Source organism: Bos taurus, chromosome 2 (assembly GCF_002263795.3).
Source record: "Bos taurus isolate L1 Dominette 01449 registration number 42190680 breed Hereford chromosome 2, ARS-UCD2.0, whole genome shotgun sequence".
Taxonomy (NCBI): Eukaryota; Metazoa; Chordata; class Mammalia; order Artiodactyla; family Bovidae; genus Bos; species Bos taurus.
This window is the reverse complement of record NC_037329.1, coordinates 134,660,685-134,672,090: the sequence shown is the minus strand read 5'-3', so window position 1 is coordinate 134,672,090 and position 11,406 is coordinate 134,660,685. Positions and strand designations below refer to the sequence as shown.

At 53.9% G+C, this 11,406-nt stretch overlaps 1 long non-coding RNA gene across 1 annotated transcript; it reads right to left on the bottom strand.

Annotated features, from left to right (window-relative positions):
- Nucleotides 1-8,343: 8,343 nt before the first annotated feature.
- LOC132343509 (uncharacterized) lies at nt 8,344-9,688 on the bottom strand. The gene is made up of 2 exons (XR_009492384.1): nt 9,452-9,688; nt 8,344-8,985 (listed from the first exon to the last, which is right to left on the bottom strand). It is a non-coding gene; the product is annotated as an uncharacterized lncRNA (long non-coding RNA).
- Between the last annotated feature and the right edge of the window lie 1,718 nt (nt 9,689-11,406).

The window sequence follows — 11,406 nt, the reverse complement described above, 5'->3', positions numbered from 1 at the left end:
CTGCTCCGTCAGTTTCTCGGGACTCCCGTCGCAAGGTGCCATAAAGCAAGTTGCTGAAAATAATAAAGAATGCATCGTCTCAGTTCTGGAGGCCGGAAGCCCTGAATCAGGGTGTCCATCGTGTTCTGTCTGGCGCTCTGGGAAGGGTCTTTCCCTGGCTGTCCCCAGCGTCTGGCGGTGACTGGTGGTCCTCGACTCGCAGCTGCATCACTCTGCTCTGTCGTCACGGGGCCCTTCCCCCGGGTGTCTGTCGACGTCCCCCTCTTCTCATAAGGATGCCAGTGTGCTGGACTAGGGCCCACCTAACACTCTCGTCTTAACTTCACTACAAAGAAAGGACGCCCTTTCCAACTAAATTCACATTCATAGGTACCTTCACATTCATTGGAAAAGATCAATTCATTGGAAAAGACCCTGATGCTGGAAAAGATTGAAGGCAGGAGGAGAAGGGGACGGCAGAGGATGAGATGGTTGGATGGCATCACTGACTCAGTGGACATGAGTTTGAGCAAACTCCAGGAGACAGTGAAGGACAGGGAAGTTCACATTCACATTCATCTTCAACTAATCGTTTGTAGGGGGCACAATTTTACCCATGACACCGACTATGTGTCAGGCCAGGTGATGGTCATTGGAGGAAAATACTCATTGGACAGAATATTGGGGAACTGCTTTCCTAGAACTGATGACTCAGCGAAGCTGAAAAATTCCTGGGTCCCACGCTGGCTGGGACCTCCCAGCCGACCTCCAGCCTTACCTGTCTGGTTGTAGCTTCTAGTGGGGCCTCAGCCGCTCATCAGTAACCATAAAAGGAACAGCAGGCAGGATAAATCTCACTCTGAAATTAATGTAGCTCAGGAAAAAAAAAAAAAAAGTACATTTACTCATTTCAACTCCTTGTTGCAAGACTCATAAGTGAATAAATTCAAAATAAATGTAACCGGGACGAAGGGAGAAGCCACAATAAATGCGATCCTGTTGCCCTAAATGAAGACAGAGGCTCCAAGACAATATTAAATTCCATCCCTGAAGGCTCATTTCATTTCAGACCCAGATTTCCACAAAATCGAGTTTTCCGGCGAGCCAGGCCCGGCTTCTGCTCCAGCCTGCTCTGCCCCTGCCTCCTCCCTCTACAAGTGCCATTCCCCCTTGTCCACGCAGAGACTCTGGGTGCGCTGGTCCCTGCAGGTTACCTCCTCTGGTTCTCACCCAGCGGCTGGCGCACAAACTCCCCAGACGTGGCGACTTCCTCAGCTCTGGGAGTGAGGCTTCCGCAGCGCTCCGGGGACCCGAGACAGCTGCTCGGGCTTCTGAGCTCTGCATAGTGCTGTTCACATCTTCCTGCAGCCCAGGTGGGGCCTGCGCGGCCCTCCACTCACCTGTGTGTCTCCAGGACACTTTGGACCTGGGGGCTGGGAGAGCAAGAAGCAGGATGTTCAGTACTGAGCGTCCTGCTAGCCAAAGTGCGTCAGCTAGATCTGCCGGGGGTGGAGGAAGGTCTTTTTAAATACGTATTTTGAAATTTGTTTGTTTCGGTGGCACTGGGTCTCCGTCGCTGTGCACGGGCATTCTCTAGTTGCAGCCGGAAGGGGCTGCTCTCTAGCTGCGGTGTGCGGGCTTCTCACCGTGGGGGCATCTCTTGCTGTGGGCTCTGGGGGTGCTGGCTTCACTCACTGCAGCAAGTTCAGCAGTCATGGCACTGGGGCTTAGTCACCCCACGGCTTAGGTATCTTCTCAGACCAGGGATCCAACCCGTACTCCCTGCGTTGGCAGGGCAGGCAGATTCCGAACCACTGGACCACCGGGAAGTCCAGAGGCAGGTCTTAACTCGCGTCACGTCAGCCTGACAACGATGGATCCCATCCTCGCCCTTCATTCTGCGGACCCAGAGGCTTGACATCCTCAGGGCAGGGGAGGTTGGGTGTGTGGAAGGCAGAGAAAGGAGCAGCTGGGGACGAGGTCCCTAGCCTGCATGGGGCCCTCCTGCATGTACTGGTCTCCTCCGGGAAAGTTGATCCGGGCTTTATTCGTGGACGGAGGGTAAACTCAACCAAGCCAGGGGCTGTATCTGCCAGTTCACGCCCGGCACAGAGCCTGACACACGCAGGGCGTCACACACACTTGCCAAACGGATTAAATCACGCTCACTGACCGGTTCCCCACCTTAGTGATGTCACCAGCCAGGCGATCTTGGGTGGACTGTCCCTGACCCTGACCGTGGATCAGCTGGGCTGAGTGTTTCCCCATCTTCATGACTCAGCTGAACGGACTGAGGAGCTGGCGGAAGACTTTCAGGGAATCCAGCGAGCCCCCTGATGGAGCCGAGGGATGGCTGTCCCAGTGCCAACAGGCATGTCTGAGTCAGGACGCTGCCCATGGCGGGAGCTGCTTCACCCGCGCCCAGCCCTTCCCAGGGAGGTCGTGGCATTGGCCTTGCTACTGGCGGGAGTGGGGGTAGGTTTACTTTCAACAGTGGTGAGAGCTGCCATGGATGAGCGCCTACTGTGTGCCAACCCTTTCCCCAGGCTTCTCCACCTATTCTTCCAGCACATCTCATTCGAAGGCCTATTTGCTAGGTTTTGTGTTAGTAATGGTGGCTCAGACGGTAAAGCGTCTGCCTGCAATGCAGAAGACCCAGGCTCAATCGCTGGGTTGGGAAGATCCTCTGGAGAAGGAAACGGCAATCCACTCCAGGATCTTTGCCTGGAAAATCCCCAGGACGGAGGAGCCTGGTGGGCTCCAGTCCAGGGGGTCTCAGAGAGTCAGGCACGACTGAGCGACTTCAGTTCATGTTAGCAGTGCTGGGGATTGCTCTGGTGTCATGAAGTTTAGATTCTGGAAGGGGGTAGTATATTCTATTTTATTCTATTATGTTCTAGAGGGAAGTGAAAGTGAAAGTCACTCAGTTGTGTCCAACTCATTGCAAACTCATGGACTCTACAGTCCATGGGATTCTTCAGGCCAGAATGCTGGAGTGGGTAGCCTTTCCCTTCTCCAGGGGATCTTCCCAACCCAGGGATGGAACCCAGGTCTCCTTCACTGTGGGCAGATTCTTTACCAGCTGAGCCACAAGGGAAGCCCAAGAACCCTGGAATTGAATCGGGGTCTGCTGCGTTGAGCTCTCCGGTTGAGGGGAGTCATAAGTATTGTCACCATGTACTTATTTTTATTATATAAATTTAATTTTATTAAAATGTATTATACAAAATTTACATTATGTAAAAGTTATGTTCTGTTTCATATCATATCATGCTCTTCCCATTTAACCCTCATAATGACCCTGCCAGGGAGATATTATCTTCATTTCGTAGCTGAGAAGACAGGGTCAGAGCGATAAGTAATGGGTTAAGAGCTTGCAGCTGGGGGGCAGGCAGGCCGTGCTGTGAGGGGGCCTGGCAGGGGGACGGTGGCCCCGGGAGCGGAACAGACCTGGATTGGAATCCGAGAAGGAGACCTCATCCTCTGCAGACCTCGGTTTTCGGAGCTGGGGTGGTTTCCCTGTGAGGACAGCTGAACACATACCTGGGTTAGTGTGTGTGCTCAGCTCCTGGCTCGTCACGGGCGCCAGGCCAGAGCCACCTTCTTCACGGACATGGCCATGATCCCTGTGAAGTCAGGGCCAGCGGGCTGCTCTGGGCGGGACCCAGGCTTCTGGCCGCTGGTGTGGAGCTGCTGATGTCATGTCAGGGTGCGAGGACCAAGCGAGAATCAAACAGCCCACACCCCCTCTTGCACTGGGCTCCCCTAGTGGCTCAGACAGTAAAGAGTCTGTCTGCAGTGCGGGAGACCTGGGTTCGATCCCTGGGTTGGGAAGCTCCCCTGGAGGAGGAAATGGCAATCCCACTCCAGTATTCTGGCCTAGAGAATGCCATGGACAGAGGAGCCTGGCGGACTACAGTCCGTGGGGCTGCAGAGTCAGCCATGACTGAGCACAGCACAGCACAGCTCACCCCCGCTCGCACCAGAACCCCAGGCGGGGAGGGGCGGGGCTCTCAGCCCGCCTAGTCTCTTGGCCTCCCTCTCGCTGGAGGGACAGCGGGCATCAGGGTCAGAGGACAGACTCTGGACCCAGGCTGCTGGGCTCCAGTCCTGGTTCTGTCAGCGCCGCATGGACTGGGGCAAATTCCTTATCTGTTAAATGAGGTTTTACCACGGAGAGGTGGAGGGAAGGCCGAGCCTATGCACAGAACTCCGGACAGAGCTTGTCCCAGGGATCGTTAGTGTGCGGCTGCAGACCATGATGCAGAGGGCCTCCCCTCCTGATGAGAGCCGGGTTGACACCCAGCCCCACCACAAGGAACTGCAAACGAGTCTCAAAATGTCAGGGAAGTGGCGGCTTTCATCCAGAGAGGAGCCGGGCAAACCCCTCTCCCTCATCTTCAGCTCGGTCCTCTGGGAGCAGAGTCCAGGAAGCCCACCCTTGACCCTGACTCTCCTCTGCCCTCCAAAGGGTCCTGGTGGCTCACTCGGGCGATACGGGTGGCTGCCTCGGGATACAGTTCCCAGGACCATCGTCTTAATCATTCATTCCAGTTTTCTGAGAAATACTTAAGTCAGACTTTTTTTCCCCCTGCTTTTTGTTTTTAACGACTCAGTGGGTTTTTGTGTATTCACAAGGTTGTAAAACCATCACCACAATCAATTGCAGAACATTTTATCACTCTAGAAAGAAATTCCATACCATTTAACCATTACCCTCCCGCCTAACCTCCATTCCCCCAGGCACTGGCAACCATGAATCTGCTTTCTGTCTTTATAGATTTGCCTGTCCTGGACATGGCTTATAAATGAAACCCTACGCTACGTGGTCTTTTGTGACTGGCTTCTCCAGATTTATTTATAGACGCCTGCACAAATAGAGTTAGGAGGGATCTCCCAGATCATCCATCAGGTTTCAGGTCATCCTTCATCCTTCAGTGGGGCCAGAGTTAAGCAGTTGCCCCCATTCATTCATTCATCCATTTATCCATTCATTCAGCAGAAAACATTTATTGGATACCAGTAATATGCCAGGCTCTGGTCCAGGAAAAACAGAGATGCAGGCAGACAAGACAGATAAGTCTGGTACGTGAGGCCACGGTCAGTAAACACAAAAACACAAACAAGACAGAAGCTGTCAGGTTGCAACCAGCACTGCAAACCAGCGAGAGAAGGGAACGCGGGAGACTGGCCTCAGGGAGGGATGCTGCTTCGCCAGGTGGTCAGAGGAGGCTCTGGTGCGGGGGATACTTGGAGCAAGGGAGGCCCCGAAGTGAAAGTCTAGAGGAAGGGCATTCTGGGAAGGTGGACTGAGTTTAAGGACTGAGTCTGCAGTGGCCCGGGGTGCAGAGAAGGCCAGAGTGGCTACAGCATCGACGCAGGGGACAGCGGCAGGAGGTGAGGTCTGCCTTCTCCTGGATCTTCACTGCCGTTTATTCACTGCAGTGCGCTTGTTTGCTCATGGTGGGCTTTTCTTTCCTGGTCTGGATGGCAGGGTTCAAACGCTAGCGATCTCTTTATGCCTGGTACCCAGCCTGAGGCATGGTTCCCACCGTGATTTGGGTCAGCATTCTTTGAAGTGATGTCTTAACAGGGATCCCCATCACAGGCCTTTCTGAGAGCAGGTTTACCTAAATGAAGGTGGGGTGAGAGGCAGCTGCAGAACCCAGAAGGGAGTCAGGAGGGCGGACCCCGGGAGTGGGGCAGAACCGGGTCTCCCAAGACACGCTCTCCCCATCTCCTGCTTTCTGCATCATGTGGGTTTTTTTCCCCCACATGCCCTTGTTTCTTCTGTCATTTCTCCTTGAGAAGCAAGTTGTTTGGGAAAAAGAAAACCAGTTGCATAACTGTGTCTGTTGGCAGGCGTGTTCTAATTTTAAAAAATGTGTCACTCTCCACGCTGCCTGTCCCTTAATCAGGCAATTACTTTATGATGTAGTATAGTTAGGGAGAGGGAGAAAAAAAAAAAAACCACCAACCCTTGAAATCTAAAACACTTTCTTGTGGGGAATTAACTCAGTGGATGTTTGACTTGAGCTCAAGAATGTCTTTTGTTTCCCTTTCTAGATGACAAAGGGGACACCAAAGAAAGGTAATAACTTGGTATTAATCAGTCTCCTTCATTAAAATTAGCTCCTCAAGCTGAGTGTCATGGAAACAGTGAACGTGGCGAGGAAGTCTTGGGGGGCCGTGAAGAGGGGCCGTGAGGCTGTTTGTGGGAAGGGCAGGGTCGTTGTGTGGGCGCAGCTCCGGGGAACGCGCAGAGGCGGGGTGAGTGGCGCCGGCGCTGAAAATAGGAACATTGCGGGCTGCATCCTGCTCACGTTCCAGCCCTTGTTAAGCCTTTTCAATCACTCTGTCCTTTTCTACCTAGAGCACCCCTCTGATGTAAGTCTCGCTAGGCCCATTGTACAGCTGAAAACACCGAGCCTCGGGAAGCTCAGAGAATCTGCCCGCTGCTTGCAGCTGGGTGGGACGAACAGGGACTTGCACCCAGGTCTCCTGGCCCCAAAGGCCATGCTCTATCCCTGTCTAGTCTCTTCGTTTCTCAGTGCCCTTTGCCCCTTGCCAAGTCTTGGGGGCAGATCCCGGCAGATTCCCAAAGCCAGAAGGGCTGCCATGATGCCCTCTAAGTTTATCAAGAACTTAAACCATTTCTGCCAGATTTTCTGCCAAAGATGCCCTGAGTAGAAAGGCAAGTTTGAGATACCTAAGCAGCTTCTCTCCAGCACTCAAGTCTTCCACGGGACTCCGTTCCTCCCTTTCCAAGGGACCCCAACCCTCCTTTCTCCTGTGAGATCTGCTTCCCAAATCTTACCTGAGCCCCTCCCTTCATCAAAACACCCAGGTTTTGCATCTTTTCCATGGCTTCCTGGCTCAGGTCAAGTCAGTAAGCCGGGAGGTCAGCCTCTGTGCCGACTCACGGAGGAAGCGTGTGTAGCTGGAAGGCGAGGGGCGGGGTGGGGTGGGTGGGGAGTGAGGCCACTGTTCTAACTCTCTCTCTCTCTGAGCCCAAGCCCCGAGCCTCCTCCTGCTCCTCTAGAACTCTTCATTATGTAAAACAGCCTAGATAGCCATTATGGCTAATTCTTTCCCCAGTTATTCCTCACGTCTGTATCGAGTATCTGGGCTATAAACATGGGGCTGGCCATCACTGGAGGTGGAGGCTGGGGACGGGATCTTTTTGCAAAGACAATATTTTCACTGGTGAAAGTTGAGGGTGGTGAGGAAGCTTACTGTTAACACATCCTGTCTCTGTCCCAAGGTCACACGTGTTATAATAAGCCTGCCATCTGGAATTTGAACAGTGCTCTTTACTGGCTACAGCCGTGTCTTGAGACAGCAGGAAGTCCAGAGAACCCGTGAACACATCCCCAGCAAAGGATGGTGGGCTGTTGGTTCCCTGAAAGGCTCACGTGTCAGGGCAAGGGGACATTTTAGCCTGGACAGCCCCAGGAGGACCCTAAGACCTCTGACAAGTTGAAACGGGAACCCCTAGGCAAGTTATTGCCTCACATCAGGCTTTGTGACAACAGCAAACAATTATTAAGCACCTACTGTATACAATTGATGCTTTTGAACTGCGATGCTGGAGAAGACTGTTGAGAGTCCCTTGGACTGCAAGGAGATCCAACCAGTCCATCGTAAAGGAGATCCGTCCTGGGTGTTCATTGGAAGGATTGATGCTGAGGCTGAAACTCCAATACTTTGGCCACCTGATGCAAAGAGCTTACTCATTAGAAAAGACCCTGATGCTGGGAAAGATTGAAGGTGAAAGGAGAAGGGGACGACAGAGGATGAGATGGTTGGATGGCATCACTGACTCAATGGTCATGGGTTTGGGTGGACTCTGGGAGTTGCTGATGGATGGGGAGGCCTGGTGTGCTGCGGTTCGTGGGGTCGCAAAGAGTCGGACACGACTGAGCAACTGAACTGAACCGAACTGAACTGTGTACAAAGAACTTAACTTCTCTACAGACAGGGATAATCCCCTCTATCCATTTTACAGAGCTTCCCAGGTGGCGCTAGTGGTAAAAGAGCCCACCTGCCAGTGCAGGAGACATAAGAGATGCAGGTTCGATCCCTGGGTCAGGAAGATCCCCTGGAGGTGGGCAACCCACTCCAGTGTTCCTGCCTAGAGAATCCCATGGACAGAGGAGCCTGGCGGGTGAGGGTCCACAGGGTCTCAAACAGTTGGACACAGTGGAAGCAGCTTAGCAGCAGCAGCGTCCATTTTACAGATGAGAAAACTGAGTCTCAGAGAGGTTAATTCACTTGTTCAAAGTCACACAGCTTGTAAGCAGTCAAGCAAGGCCTTGAGCCTAACCTTGCTGCTGCTGCTAAGTTGCTTCAGTCGTGTCCGACTCTGTGCAACCCCATAGACGGCAGCCCACCAGGCTCCGCCGTCCCTGGGATTCTCCAGGCAAGAGTACTGGAGTGGGTTGCCATTTCCTTCTCCAATGCATGAAGGAGAAAAGTGAAAGTGAAGTCGCTCAGTCGTGTCTGACTCTTAGCGACCCCATGGACTGCAGCCCACCAGGCTCCTCCGTCCATGGATTTTCCAGGCAAGAGTACTGGAGTGGGGTGCCATTGCCTTCTCCGGAGCCTAACTCTGCCTGATATCAAAACCCACCCCCTGACCGTTACATCCTCCTGCTTCCCAACAATGAACACGGGGCCTGTCTTCCTATCTGCTGAAAGAGGCACAACCTCATTGCACTTTCATGGATGCAGCACTGGAAGCGAAAGTCTGTGATGTCTTCTTCCAGGACTTTGAGTAAGGCTGGACTCTGGGGCAGGCTGGGACCCCTCATCGGGTTACCATTTCAAGATCTGTGTAGCATTTGGTTACCGTGGCAAGAAGCTGATGTAGCCAGTTCGTGGACTCGTGCGTTCAGTCACTCGAAGTCATATTTTTTGTGTGCCCACGGCGTGCCAGGCAGTGTGATGAATGTTGCCATTGTGAGCACAACTCATTTTGTTCCTGCTGGCATGAAGTTTGCTGTTCTGTTGGGAAAATGGCATTTGACCAAGTAATTAAAACATCATATCTGTCAGAGTGCAGTGCTGTATTTTCAGAAGAAAGGGATTTAATACAGGGGATTATGTGTTTACAAAACCACTAGAAGGTCTGAAGAAGCAGGGCCTAGGCATGAGTCTCAGAACAATGCAGACGTCACCAGGAGGCGGGGCTGGGCCCTGAGGCCACTGGATGCCCTGCCATTCTGGGTTTGGAGCCACCACCACCGAGGGCACTGAGCCCCACACACCAGGAGGAGCTGAAGGGCCACCTGATGCTGTGACCCGGTGATGAGGGAATCAGCTCTAGAAGCTCTTGTGGCCACCACTCTTTCATGACACCCAGGATGCTCACTGCAAGGAACACCTGGGAGCTCTCTGCAAGAAAGTCACAGACATTCTAAGCAGTGGAGAGGGCCAGAGTGTGCAGAGAGGGCACTCGCTCCATGCTCACCTTGCAGAGAGGGCGCTCGCTCCATGCTTGCCTTGCAGATGGAAACCTCACTTTATCCTGCATCCTTGGTGCGAAGGTGTCTGTGGGACCAGGCTGCTGGCCACCTGGACCAGGAAGTGTGGGGAGAATAGGCATCAGGTCTCTATGGACAATATCCAGAGAAGTCGTGGTGAGGGTTGGGAAGGAAGACACCCAGGGCGCCGTGGGTGCATAATGATGGGATGCATCCAGCTTGTGGGGTCAAAGGCAGCTTCTCTCAGGAAGTGATTTCCAAGCCGAGGTCTTAACCGTAGAGCCTGGGCAAAGGCCCTGAGACTGGGGTGGAGGGTAGGCAAAGCATGTCTGTGATGGTTTGGGTGATTGTCCAACAAGTATCCCCCCCTCCCCCACCGTCTGAGTGGTTGGCAGGCACGTCCCAGCCCAGCAGCACTGGCTTTGCCATGTGCTTTGGTTTGGCCAGACATGACACATGCCTCGTTTGGTCTGGATTACTGCATTCGGGTGGTCCACTATGAGAGACACCCTCTAGATTCCAGAAAGAAAACGAAGTTTAAACGAACCATTCGCCTGAGCCCAGCCTCTATCAGCCAAACCCCAGCCAACCTGCAGGCCCGTGGACCTGGGAATAAATGCTTGTTACTGTCAGTCACTGAGGTTTGGGGTGGTTTGTTACGCAGCACTCAGTGGCTGTTGCTGACTGATACACAGTCTAAGCTCCTGAAAGAAAGCAGTTCAGTTTGACTGGAATGGGGGGAAGACTGGGGACCGCAATGCAAGAGGCAGGGGCACAGCTGGCAGGGGCTCTGCAGGCCCTGTTAGAGGACGGGGATGTCTCTCTTTCACTCAGGGTCCGGCCAAGGTCAAGACAGGTGAGCTGCCAGTGGCCCGTGGCAGGTCAGGGGCAGAGCGGAGGTGGAGCCCAGGCTTCCCGGATCCCACCTATGCCTGTCCTCCTTTCAGCTTATCTAAACGACAGCAGCAACCTCCCCACACTGCCTGTGTTCACCGTGATCGGTTATCTGCTGACGCGTCCAGTGCTGCCTGACTTAACCTTGTCAGTATCTCCACTCGCAGGTGAGTAGATGGGGCATCAGAGAGGGTCTGCGTTCTGCTCAAGTCCAGCACCCATGATCCCAGCCGCTGGGCACCACTGGCCGCTCACCAGCCTGGCTTCTCCTCCCAGCTTGCTGAACTGGACTGCCGGTGCCCTGGGCCCCACTTCCTGACTCTGGGGCTCTGTGCAACCCTGCTGGCTCAGGTTAGCTGCGTTTACACCTCAGGCGGGAGCGCTTGGGGACTGTTTGATGTCGGTGATGGAGAGGGTCAGTTCCCACTGTGCATTCCTGGTAATCACAGGCTTCTTTGTCAGCGGCAATCACTCCTGTGGGGGAAATCTCCTTCTCAGAAGGTGGCTCACAAAGAGGGCTTAGCCTGTGTCTAATGGGAAGTGACGGGGCAGGGGACAATGAGGGGAGAACGGAGGAAGGAAGACACGGGCCATTCTACTCTGGGCCACTGGAGGAAGGAGGGAGATGAGAGCTTCAGAAATCCAAGGAGAGGCTGCCTCTGGTCCGGCCGGGGCACTGGACCGCCTGGCGTCGCCTTCCCAAATTGGACTGTGCCAAGCACGGGGCTTCCCAGGCGGCGCTGCTGGTAAAGAACCTGCCTGCCAGTGCAGGAGATGTAAGTGATGCCGATCTGATCCCTGGTTGGGAAGATCCCCTGGAGGAGGGCGTGGCTACCCACTCCAGTATTCTCACCTGGAGAATCTCAAGGACAGAGGAGCCTGGCGGGGTACAGCGCATAGGGTCACAAAGAGTCAGACACGACTGAGCGACTCAGCTTGCATGCCAGCACGGGAACCTGTGGGATGCTGGCAGACAGTCTGCAGACTAGAGAACGCCGGTCGACCCTCTCCCACATGTCCTAGCTCTGAGCTTCCCGGGTGCACCGCA